The sequence below is a fragment of the Phyllobates terribilis genome, unplaced genomic scaffold, assembly GCF_046119375.1.
Source record: "Phyllobates terribilis strain yellow unplaced genomic scaffold, ASM4611937v1 Scaffold_1__5_contigs__length_1240528914, whole genome shotgun sequence".
Lineage (NCBI taxonomy): Eukaryota > Metazoa > Chordata > Amphibia > Anura > Dendrobatidae > Phyllobates > Phyllobates terribilis.
The window spans coordinates 488,702,121-488,713,452 of NW_027362761.1; positions in this window are offsets into that span (position 1 = coordinate 488,702,121).

The window sequence follows — 11,332 nt, forward strand, 5'->3', positions numbered from 1 at the left end:
CGCCTAAAGGAAATGAGATTTACATACAGAAAAGCTAAATAAAAGCCATCATTAACACCTAAACAGAAAAAAACAAGGTTACAATGGGCTAAGGAAAAGCAATCGTGGACTGTGGATGACTGGATGAAAGTCATATTCAGTGATGAATCGCAAATTTGCAATGGGCAAGGTGATGATGCTGGAACTTTTCCAATGAGATTTATAAAGATGACTGCATGAAGAGAACATGCAAATTTCCACAGTCATTGATGATATGGGGCTGCCTGTCAGGTAAAGGCACTGGGGAGATGGCTGTCATTACATCTACTATATAATCGGCTTATCCCGTCTGTCTGTCCGTCCAGGAAATCCCGCGTCGCTGATTGGTCCGGCCGCGGCCAATCAGCGACACGGGATTTCAGAACAAGATGGGCTGACTCCGCCTATGTGGTCATGTGACTCACCAACTGCCCATGACGTACTGAACATGTTTTGTCAGTCACAGTGTGTGATGTACTTCTGTCACGTTTAATGAATACGTTCTGTCAGTCACAGTGCGACATAGTTCAGTCACGTTTACTAAACACAGTCAGTCAGAGTGTGATGTACTTCTGTCACGTTCAGTGAACACGGTCAGTCAGAGTGTGATGTACTTCTGTCACGTTCAGTGAACACGGTCAGTCAGAGTGTGATGTACTTCTGTCACGTTCAGTGAACACGGTCAGTCACAGTGTGATGTACTTCTGTCACGTTTACTGAACACGTTCTGTCAGTCACAGCGCGCTGAACAGATACTTCTTTACTGCACGTTATCACGATTTACACTTCCTGTCTTCCAATGGGTCGGTCGTAAGCGAAAATACGCCACTGAGGATTGGGTGTGACACGATGGGGGATAACCTCGCCCACAGCCCATCATTCACCGTGGTACGCGGAACAGGAGACCCCTGGCTGCAGTCGCAAATAGTCGTGATGTAAGCGGAAGCAAGAGCCGGCTGCAGCCGGGGGAATTACGTGCTGGCTGTGCGTGGTCATCGATGTTGTCACAAGCAGTATTGACAACATGACGTAATTACAAAATTCATGAGGGGCCCCGGGGGGATACATTGGGGGGTTAATTTAAAGTAGTGCACAACCCATTTAAACACTGCTTCGCTGATTAGTCACGCCCGGTCAGCCGCATACATATTCTAGAATACCCGATGCGTTAGAATAGGGCCACCATCTAGTCTTCAATAAATGCCCAAGTTTACATTGATATTTTGGACAGTTTTCTTATCCCATCAATTGAAAGGATGTTTGGGGATGATTACATCATTTTTCAAGATGATAATTAGTGATAAGCGAGCACTAAAATGCTCGGGTACTCGTTGCTCGGGTCAAGCAAATTGAAATACTTGGGTGCTCGACCGGAGCAACGAGCCCAATGTAAGTCTATGGGAAACTCGAGCATTTTTCAGGCGGCTCCCCCCGGCGGTCTGTAGAGGGCCCTAAAATTGCCCAAATCGATGGGAACAGTGCTCAAATGACATGGGAACAGCATGGGGAAGACCCCTGGAAGCATTTCTGACTCACAGGTCACTGCTGTTAACAACGTTGTCAGAGTATTATGCCACTTTTACGGACTCACAATAAAACATACAAAAACTAAACCAAAATGGATTTTCCTGGGAAATATGTTAAGGAACATCCTTTCCAGGGTAATGACTTGTATAGAAGGCAAAATAAATAACCAAAACCAAAAATACTCCTCCACACCTTGGGCTATGCTCACACGTTGCATTTTTGATGCATTTTTGCACTTTTGCATTGCTTTCAACCAAGACAAATGCATTCACCAGGAAATGTAATTTTAACATTTTACAACCTTATCTGGCCTTGTGGTGTGTGACACATCATCAGACACATGCATACAGTGCTGAAAAGACAAGGGAACAGCATGGGGAAGACCTCTGGAAGCATCTCTGACTTCCAGGTCACTGCCTAAAAGTGTGCCCATCATAAGTGATCCTTGGCGCATGCGAAGATGCCTCCCGCCATGCACCTGTCGTTGCAGACTTGAAACAATCACCATCCACGTCCTTGTCCTACTGCAGCGTTCAGTTGTCCCTACTCCATTCCTTGGAATGCAAGCGCAAGTATGCAGGCAGCCAGCCACCCACCCACCCACAGGCTGCAATACTATACTGCCAAATTTTTGACGGCTGCTTGCACTTGAAATGTGGCCTTTTAGGCTCGTGGAGGCGGAAGCTTTTCACAACCTCATGCCGGCGGCAGCCGGGTGTCCATACTCAGTCCCCAGCCGCCACTATATTTCCCTGTATCGCCTCCGCCTTCCACAAGCACGGGTCCCACAACATTACCCGTGCCCTCCCCAGTGCACTTACTAGGAAGGACCGCCTAACCACAAACACGTGGACGGATAAATGTGGACAGGGACGGTACGGAGCCAGTCCACAACTTTTTTTGCTGACTGTTGTATTTAGCTTGGTGAAAGGACTGGCATAGAGGGAAACCCTATCTAGCCTGCATGTCATTTCTCACAGGAAGTCCTGTAATGCAGCTTCTTGCAGAAGCAATGGCAGCCCGTCCAACATCAACTCGCCCTTGTCGGTGGTGCTTTGACACACACACACACATCTTTCTTTGCGCATTTAATTTCTTGAGTACAGAGTTGGACAATGGCCTGATCTGTAATGCGTTTTGAGAAATAACATGCATAAGCATGGCCGATCCACATTAAAAAAGCAGCCATAGAGTGTCCGGAACCTTCCCCCACACTTTTCTTAGCCAGGGCTGCTCTTCGGCAGGGTTGTACGGGCCCACCAGAGAACCGGAGACTCCTCCGGCGGGCCCTGGCTTCTCCTTCAGGAGAGTTCATAGTGCCGAGGTGAGGACATGATGATGATAGAGGCCACCATCTGCTTAGTTTTCTGTTACTTGGAATGCAAGTGCAAGTATGCAGCCAGCCAGCCACCCACCCACAAGCCGCAACACTAAACTGCCAGATTTCTGGGCAACTTTTTGCACTTGAAATATGGCCTTTTAGGCTCGTGGAGGCAGAAGCTTTTCACAACCTCATGCCGGCGGCGGCCGGGTGTCCATACTCAGTCCCCAGCCGCCTCTATATTTCCCGGAATCGCCTCCGCCTTCCACAAGCACGGGTCCCACAACATTACCCGTGCCCTCCACAGTGCACTTACTGGGAAGGACCGCCTAACCACAAACACGTGGACAGGTGAATGTGGCCAGGGACGGTACGTAGGCAGTCTACAACTTTTTTTGCTGACAGTTGTATTTAGCTCGGTGAAAATACTGGCATAGAGGGAAATCCTATCTAGCGTGCATGTCATTTCTCACAGGAAGTCCTGTAAAGCTGCTTGCACTTGAAATGTGGCCTTTTAGGCTCGTGGAGGCGGAAGTTTTTCACAACCACATGCCTCATGCCTCGTGTCCATACTCGGTCCCCAGCTGTCACTATTTCTCCCGGTGTTGTCTCCGTCTTCTACAAGCGCGGGTCCCTGAACATTACTGCTGGTACTTTTCTGGGGGAATTTGCTTGCCTCCTACCAGCCTGGAATATTTCCAGCAAACTATGGTACGACGCCATGGTATTAGCACTGCCCCCAGTACCAGTAGCGAAGCCATCCCCAATTTCCTTCTCAGGAATTTTATTTGGTAGACTGAGTGGCTGCTCAAATACATTTTCTCACAAAGGAGCTGAAGATAGAGTGGCAGTGTAGCACCCTGAGGATTCGGCTGCTACAGGGGTATTGCACCTCAACCCAGAGGTGTGATATTCCACTCCCGGGTAAGGATGGAGTGTGGGACTGAGTCCAGAGAGCTGCATGCACTACACACATCCCATTTCCGGGGAACAGACCAACGGTACTCCCACTTAGAAATGTGCAGGTACGACCGAGTCTGTTCCTGGCTGGAGTGGGAGGGGGGTGGTACATCCCGGTAGTGTAGGGGCAGATAGGGGGAGCAGCCTGGGTAAAGATAGGAGCTCATTGGGTGCTGGTCACCTGAGCTCACACATAGAGGGAGTATTTAAGGTGGGCACCATCTAAGATCAGGGTCGGTCAGTCAGTCAGTCAGTCTGTGAGGAGTCAGTCTGTCAGAGTGTAACCTGAGGAGAGCAGAGGAGAAGAAAGAGAGACCCAGAGGGGGAAACGAAAAGGAACTCTAAGAACCCACATACAAACACAGGGTGAAGAGTTGGCAAAAGGGTACCGGATCCCAAACTGGTGGGGGCTAAAGCACACCTCAGCCAGAGACCGGAGGCCGTGGGCAGGATCTGCCACGGCCACCCACCACATCCACCCTGAAGGCAAACCACGAGTAGGGTCAGGGAACCCAAGGCCAAGGGTTTCCCAACAGAAGGCCCGAGGGAGCTGGACCTAGGTGGATCCCTGGTGGGGACGGCCAGAAGACAGGACAGGAAGGAGGGCTCAGGGTCACGCTCCGGACTTGCTTGGGGGTTGGCTGAATCCAAGACCTGGTGGACGCAGCACGGCTCGGGTGGTCACTTGAAGCTGGAGTGACCGGAACATCAGCAGTAAGTAAATACCCTAAACTGCACAACCCAACTCTGTCTTTAATTACCATCTATGCTGCACCACCACAACCCCCATCCTCTGCACCTGACCCCCTGAGGCCATACCCCTCCCGTTGGGGGTTATACCATCAAAAGCTGCACCAACACCATCAGCCTCAGCGGACCCTGCTGCAGCGGCGGCCGTAGTGACCGCAATACAACGGGTGGCGTAGTCGACATTAAGAACTTTATAACATCTGTAGGACTGCCACATACTCTGAGCTTGACACCCTGGGCACGGACCGGGTCACAGCCACTCGGAAGACTACAACCCCCATCTGATCCGGCTCCGGGTATTCCCCTAAAGAATATGGCCCAGGGGGCGCGTCAACTTTGGCGTAGTCGGCAGGATACCGTGCCCGCAACACCCGGGTACTGCGTGCCTGAAGAAAAGAACAAGTTTACCTCAAAAAGAAGTCTCCTGCCGGTTCCGGAGGGTCCCCGCCATCGGACTCCATCACAGATCGATTCCCGCCGGTTGTCCGCCATTAACAGCTTTTTCCCGCCATCTGCAGAGTTTCCCGCCACTGGGAGACGATTCCCGCCATTTCCAAAGGTTTCCCGCCTTGGAAGAGCGGACGCCATTATGGGCGTGCCAGAGGGTGGCAAGAGGTCGCCTCCCATCGTGGGCCAGGACCGAAAATGGCGCCAAAAGTGGAAACCGCCCCCACCAACAGAGACTGTGATGCTAGAGGTGTCTGTCAGCGTGAAAGAACTGCCCCTGGAGCTGACAATCACCAAGTGGCTCCGGGACCGCCCTCGAAGTGGGAGGACTGAGAAGAAGAGAACAAAGATGGGTGTCGCTTGGAGCAGTCTGGAGAGAGCGCACCCGGAGACAAGAAGCCTAGAGCTGAGTCCAGAAGAAGCTTACCCGGAGATGGGAGAAGAGCAGAGCAGCACCGGCCCGCTGGCCAGGAGCCTGCTGGAAACAGCAGAAGGAGAGCAGAGCAGCACCGACCCGTTGGTCAGGAGCCTGCTAGAAGCGACGACCCCACTAGGCTTAGTGGAGGTCTTGGCACAGCTCCCCCGAGATCGGGAGTGTGCGCAGACTGCGCTGGAGGGCCTCGCACGGAGGATGGCCCGGGTGCAACGAGAGACGTTGGCGGAGTGGAGCCGAGAGATGGCCCAGCGGACCGAGACTCGTCAGCGGAGCACGCCACCCGAGACGAGGAGACAGACCGCCTCTGAGGATGGCGCAGGAGGACTGAAGGCCGGAGACGGCGCCGAGAAGGGAGCCGAACGAAAGGAGGCAGGTAAAGGGGACGTCTGTACCCCAAGCCGGGAAACCGCGTACCTGCCCCAGCTCCCCGTCGCAGAGCCCGAAGTACCCCCTGCCGTGCCCGTAACCGCAACGTCACCGCCACAGACTAGGCCTCAACCGGAAGCCGCAGCCGCGACCCCTGTGACGTCACACGCCTCGACCCCGAGCGTGACCAAGCAGGAAGTACCACCAGCCTGGTCGCAAGGCCTAGTACCCCCGGGCGCCGCAATACCAACAGCGCCCCCTACCTCCGCGGAGCCCCCGGCCTGGTCGCAGGGCCAAGTAGCCCAGGGCGCCGCCGTCCTTACGGTGCCCTTCACTTTCCAGGTGCCCCAGGCCTGGCCGCAAGGCTTGGGCAACCCGGGCGCCACTTCCACCGCGCCCATAAGACCAAGAGTGCCGCACCTGGGTGAGGACCTGTTCGCCCAGCATACGTGCCCGGGCGGGTCTGAAGCTAAAGGTAACCACAAAGAAAGAGCAGGAGGACGTCGTCGTTGAGTACGGCAGAGTAGAAGCTGTATATAGTTACCCGTAGGGGTACCAAAGAAACTGTTGCTGATAATATAGTCCCCGTTGGGACCAGCAAGTGTGAACTGTTTACCCGTTTATCCCTTAAATCCCACTGACCGAGGACTGAGAGCGGTCATTCCTCCCTAATACCTGGCCGAGGACTGAGAGCGGCCATATTCCCTTGTAAATAGTTGCGCGTCCTAAAGCGCCCCTACTGGTTTTATAGGAAAGCCACGAGTTCTAAAGACTGTCGCACTTTACCCGGTCACGCGTTGCACAGTGACCGGAGGAGGAGCCAGAGGCGACGAGAATGTTATTAATATGAAAAGTTTTATGATGATGCTGATATATATATGATATTTTATATGTTGTTATTATGTTGTTTATATGAAAAAAAAAAAAAATGTATGTTTGTGGATGTTTTATATCTTACAGCCCGAGGACGTGCTGTGATTTACCAGGGGGGAATGTAGCACCCTGAGGATTCGGCTGCTACAGGGGTATTGCACCTCAACCCAGAGGTGTGATATTCCACTCCCGGGTAAGGATGGAGTGTGGGACTGAGTCCAGAGAGCTGCATGCACTACACACATCCCATTTCCGGGGAACAGACCAACGGTACTCCCACTTAGAAATGTGCAGGTACGACCGAGTCTGTTCCTGGCTGGAGTGGGAGGGGGGTGGTACATCCCAGTAGTGTAGGGGCAGATAGGGGGAGCAGCCTGGGTAAAGATAGGAGCTCATTGGGTGCTGGTCACCTGAGCTCACACATAGAGGGAGTATTTAAGGTGGGCACCATCTAAGATCAGGGTCGGTCAGTCAGTCAGTCAGTCTGTGAGGAGTCAGTCTGTCAGAGTGTAACCTGAGGAGAGCAGAGGAGAAGAAAGAGAGACCCAGAGGGGGAAACGAAAAGGAACTCTAAGAACCCACATACAAACACAGGGTGAAGAGTTGGCAAAAGGGTACCGGATCCCAAACTGGTGGGGGCTAAAGCACACCTCAGCCAGAGACCGGAGGCCGTGGGCAGGATCTGCCACGGCCACCCACCACATCCACCCTGAAGGCAAACCACGAGTAGGGTCAGGGAACCCAAGGCCAAGGGTTTCCCAACAGAAGGCCCGAGGGAGCTGGACCTAGGTGGATCCCTGGTGGGGACGGCCAGAAGACAGGACAGGAAGGAGGGCTCAGGGTCACGCTCCGGACTTGCTTGGGGGTTGGCTGAATCCAAGACCTGGTGGACGCAGCACGGCTCGGGTGGTCACTTGAAGCTGGAGTGACCGGAACATCAGCAGTAAGTAAATACCCTAAACTGCACAACCCGACTGTCTTTAATTACCATCTATGCTGCACCACCACAACCCCCATCCTCTGCACCTGACCCCCTGAGGCCATACCCCTCCCGTTGGGGGTTATACCATCAAAAGCTGCACCAACACCATCAGCCTCAGCGGACCCTGCTGCAGCGGCGGCCGTAGTGACCGCAATACAACGGGTGGCGTAGTCGACATTAAGAACTTTATAACATCTGTAGGACTGCCACATACTCTGAGCTTGACACCCTGGGCACGGACCGGGTCACAGCCACTCGGAAGACTACAACCCCCATCTGATCCGGCTCCGGGTATTCCCCTAAAGAATATGGCCCAGGGGGCGCGTCAGCAGCAGGTGCAAGTTTTCCAGCCTGTTAGATATTAGAGGGTGAACAGCAGCACATTGGATCAGTGGTTGGCACTGAAGACTTGCAGCGCTGGGATCCTGGGTTCAAATCCCAGCAAGGACAACATCTGCAAGGACTTTGTATGTTCTCCCCGTGTTTGCGTGGGTTTCCACCACAGTAAAAAAGCTGCCATAGAGTGTCCGGGAACCTTTCCACACACTTTTCTTAGCCAGGACTGCTTCTCGGCAGTGTTGGACGGTCCCACCTGAGAATCCTCTGGTGTGCCCTGGCTTCTACCTCAGGAAAGTTCATCATAGCGCTAACTTTGCAGCTGCTATGGGGCTCTTTATAGAATCATAGAATCATAGAATGGTAGAGTTGGAGGGGACCTCCTGGGTCATCTGGTCCAACCCCCTGCTCAAAGCAGGATTCACTAAATCATCTCAGACAGATATCTGTCCAGCCTCTGTTTGAAGACGTCCATTGAAGGGGAACTCACCACCTCTCGTGGCAGCCTGTTCCACTCATTGATCACCCTAACTGTCAAAAAGGTTTTTTTAATATCTAATCTGTGTCTCCTCCCATTCAGTTTCATCCCATTGCTTCTAGTCTTTTCTTGTGCAAATGAGAATAAAGATGATCCTTCTACAATGTGAAATTCCTTGAGATATTTGTAGACAGTTATTAAGTCTCCTCTCAGTCTTCTTTTTTGCAAGCTAAACATTCCAAAATCCTGTAACCGTTCCTCATAGGACATGGTTTGCAGACCGGCCACCATTCTGGTCGCTCTTCTCTGAACTTGCGCCAGTTTGTCGATGTCTTTTTTAAAATGTGGTGCCCAAAACTGGACGCAGTATTCCATATGAGGTCTGACCAAAGAGGAGTAAAATCCGATAATGACTTCACGTGATCTAGACTGTATGCTTCTGTTAATACATCCCAGAATTGTATTTGCCTTTTTTGCTGCTGCATCACACTGTTGACTCATCTTCAGTCTATGATCTATTAGTATACCTAAGTCTTTTTCACATGTACTGTTGCTTAGCTCTATTCCTCCCATTTTGTATATGCTTTTTTCATTTTTATTGCCCAGATGTAGTACTTTGCATTTTTCCCTGTTAAAAACCATTCTGTTAGTTACTGCCCACTGCTCCAGTTTATTTAGGTCTTTTTAAATCCTCTCTCTCTCTCTCTTCTCTAGTATTAGCTATCCCTCTTAGCTTTGTGTCATCAGCAAATTTAATCAGTTTACCCTCAATTCCTTCATCTAAATCATTGATAAAGATGTTGAACAATACAGGTCCCAGGACAGAGCCCTGTGGTACCCCACTTGAGACATTCATCCAACTGGATGTGAAGCCATTTACGACCACTCTTTGAGTCCGATCACTAAGCCAGTTATGAATCCACCTAACAGTTGCCTTGTCCATTCCATACTTGGTAATTTTTTCAATAAGGATGGTGTGAGATACTTTGTCAAATGCTTTGCTGAAGTCAAGGTATACTATATCTACAGCATTTCCCTGATCCACCCAGTCAGTGATTCTGTCATAGAAGGAAATTAAGTTAGTCTGACATGACTTGTTAGTTACAAAACCATGCTGACTCTGGTTAATCACTTCATTCTTATCCAGGTACTTACATCCATGTTGTTTAATAATTTGTTCAAAGATCTTTCCGGATATAGAAGTCAGACTCACCGGCCTATAGTTCCCTGGGTCCACCTTCTTCCCCTTTTTGAAGATAGGAACAACATTTGCTCTTCTCCAGTCTTCTGGTACTTCTCCTGTTCTCCAAGAATTTTCAAAGATTATGGAGAGTGGTTCTAAAATTTCGTCTACGATCTCCTTTAGTACTCTGGGGTGTAATTCATCTGGACCTGGAGACTTGAACTCATTTATGTTAGCTAAATATTCCCTCACAATCTCTCTGTTAACAGATAACTTGGATTCTTCTATTCCTTTAATAGGACAGTGAAGATCAGTTGATGTTACATTTTCTTTCTGAGAGAAAACAGATGCAAAATAGGAATTAAAAAGTTCGGCATTCTCAACATCCTTTCTTACCATTTCACCATTTTCATCCTGTAAAAATCCTATAGCATCTTTGACTTTTCTTTTACTTTTGACATACCCCCAAAATCCTTTTTTATTGCTTTTGACATCTCTTGCAAGCCTTAATTCATTGTCAGCTTTAGCTAACCTGATACGTGCCCTGCAGGATTTGCAGACTGCATTATAATCTTCTTTAGATATGCCTCCCTCTTTCCATTTGATAAACATTTCTTTCTTTATTTTTAGCATGTGTTTAAGTTCTGTGTTCATCCATCCTGGTTTCCTTAAATGCTTCCCATTCTTCATACTTTTCGGGATTGCTAACGATTGTGCTTTGAGAATCTCATTTTTAAAAATTTCCCATCCATCCTGGACATTTTTGTCCTTAAGGACATCCAGCCATTGGATCCCTCCTATTCTCTTTCTGAGTCACTTAAAATCTGCCTTTCTGAAATCTAACCTTGAAGTTTGTGTCTTCACATGTCTTCCTCCTCTAGTTATCCAAAATTCTATAATAGCATGATCGCTGCCTCCTGGGTTCCAGCCACTTTTACCTCCTCAACCATTTCCTCCCTGTTTATAAGGATTAGATCCAAAGTAGCAGATCCCCTTGTTTTCTCCCCTACCTTTTGGAAGATAAAGTTGTCAGCAAGAGAGGATAATCATTTGCTTGACCTGTTAGTTTTACTTGAGAGAGATTCCCAACAAATGTCTGGATAGTTGAAATCTCCCATGACCACTACGTCATATTTTTTGGAGAACTTGGTTATTTGATACATAAAGAGTTCATCCATATCTTCATCTTGCCCAGGTGGCCTGTAGTAAATGCCTACAATGGTGTCCTTTCCATTGTTCTCTCCTTGTATTCTTAGCCAAACAGATTCCACAGAATTCCCAGTCTCTGCTTCAATCTCTGTACAGATATACGCTTTTCTAACATACAATGTGACACCTCCTCCTCTTGAGCGGGGGAGAAAGGTTAGCCCTCAGAATCAAATCCTCTGGTGGGCACAATGTTTTTCAATCTGAAACAGCTTCTCAGTGGGAGTTGTATTTCACCACAGCCAAATTCTTTAGCACGGTGAAAGGACTGGCATAGAGGGAAACCGTATCTACCCCGGCTGTCATTTCTCCGTCACCAGGTTCCGCCCATTGTCACACACGACCATGTCTGGCTGTATGTTCAGCGGTGAGAGCTACAGATCAGGCTGCTGTGTTACAGTTTTCAACAACTCTGCAGCGCTGGGTGGTTTGTCAATTAAGCATTAAGC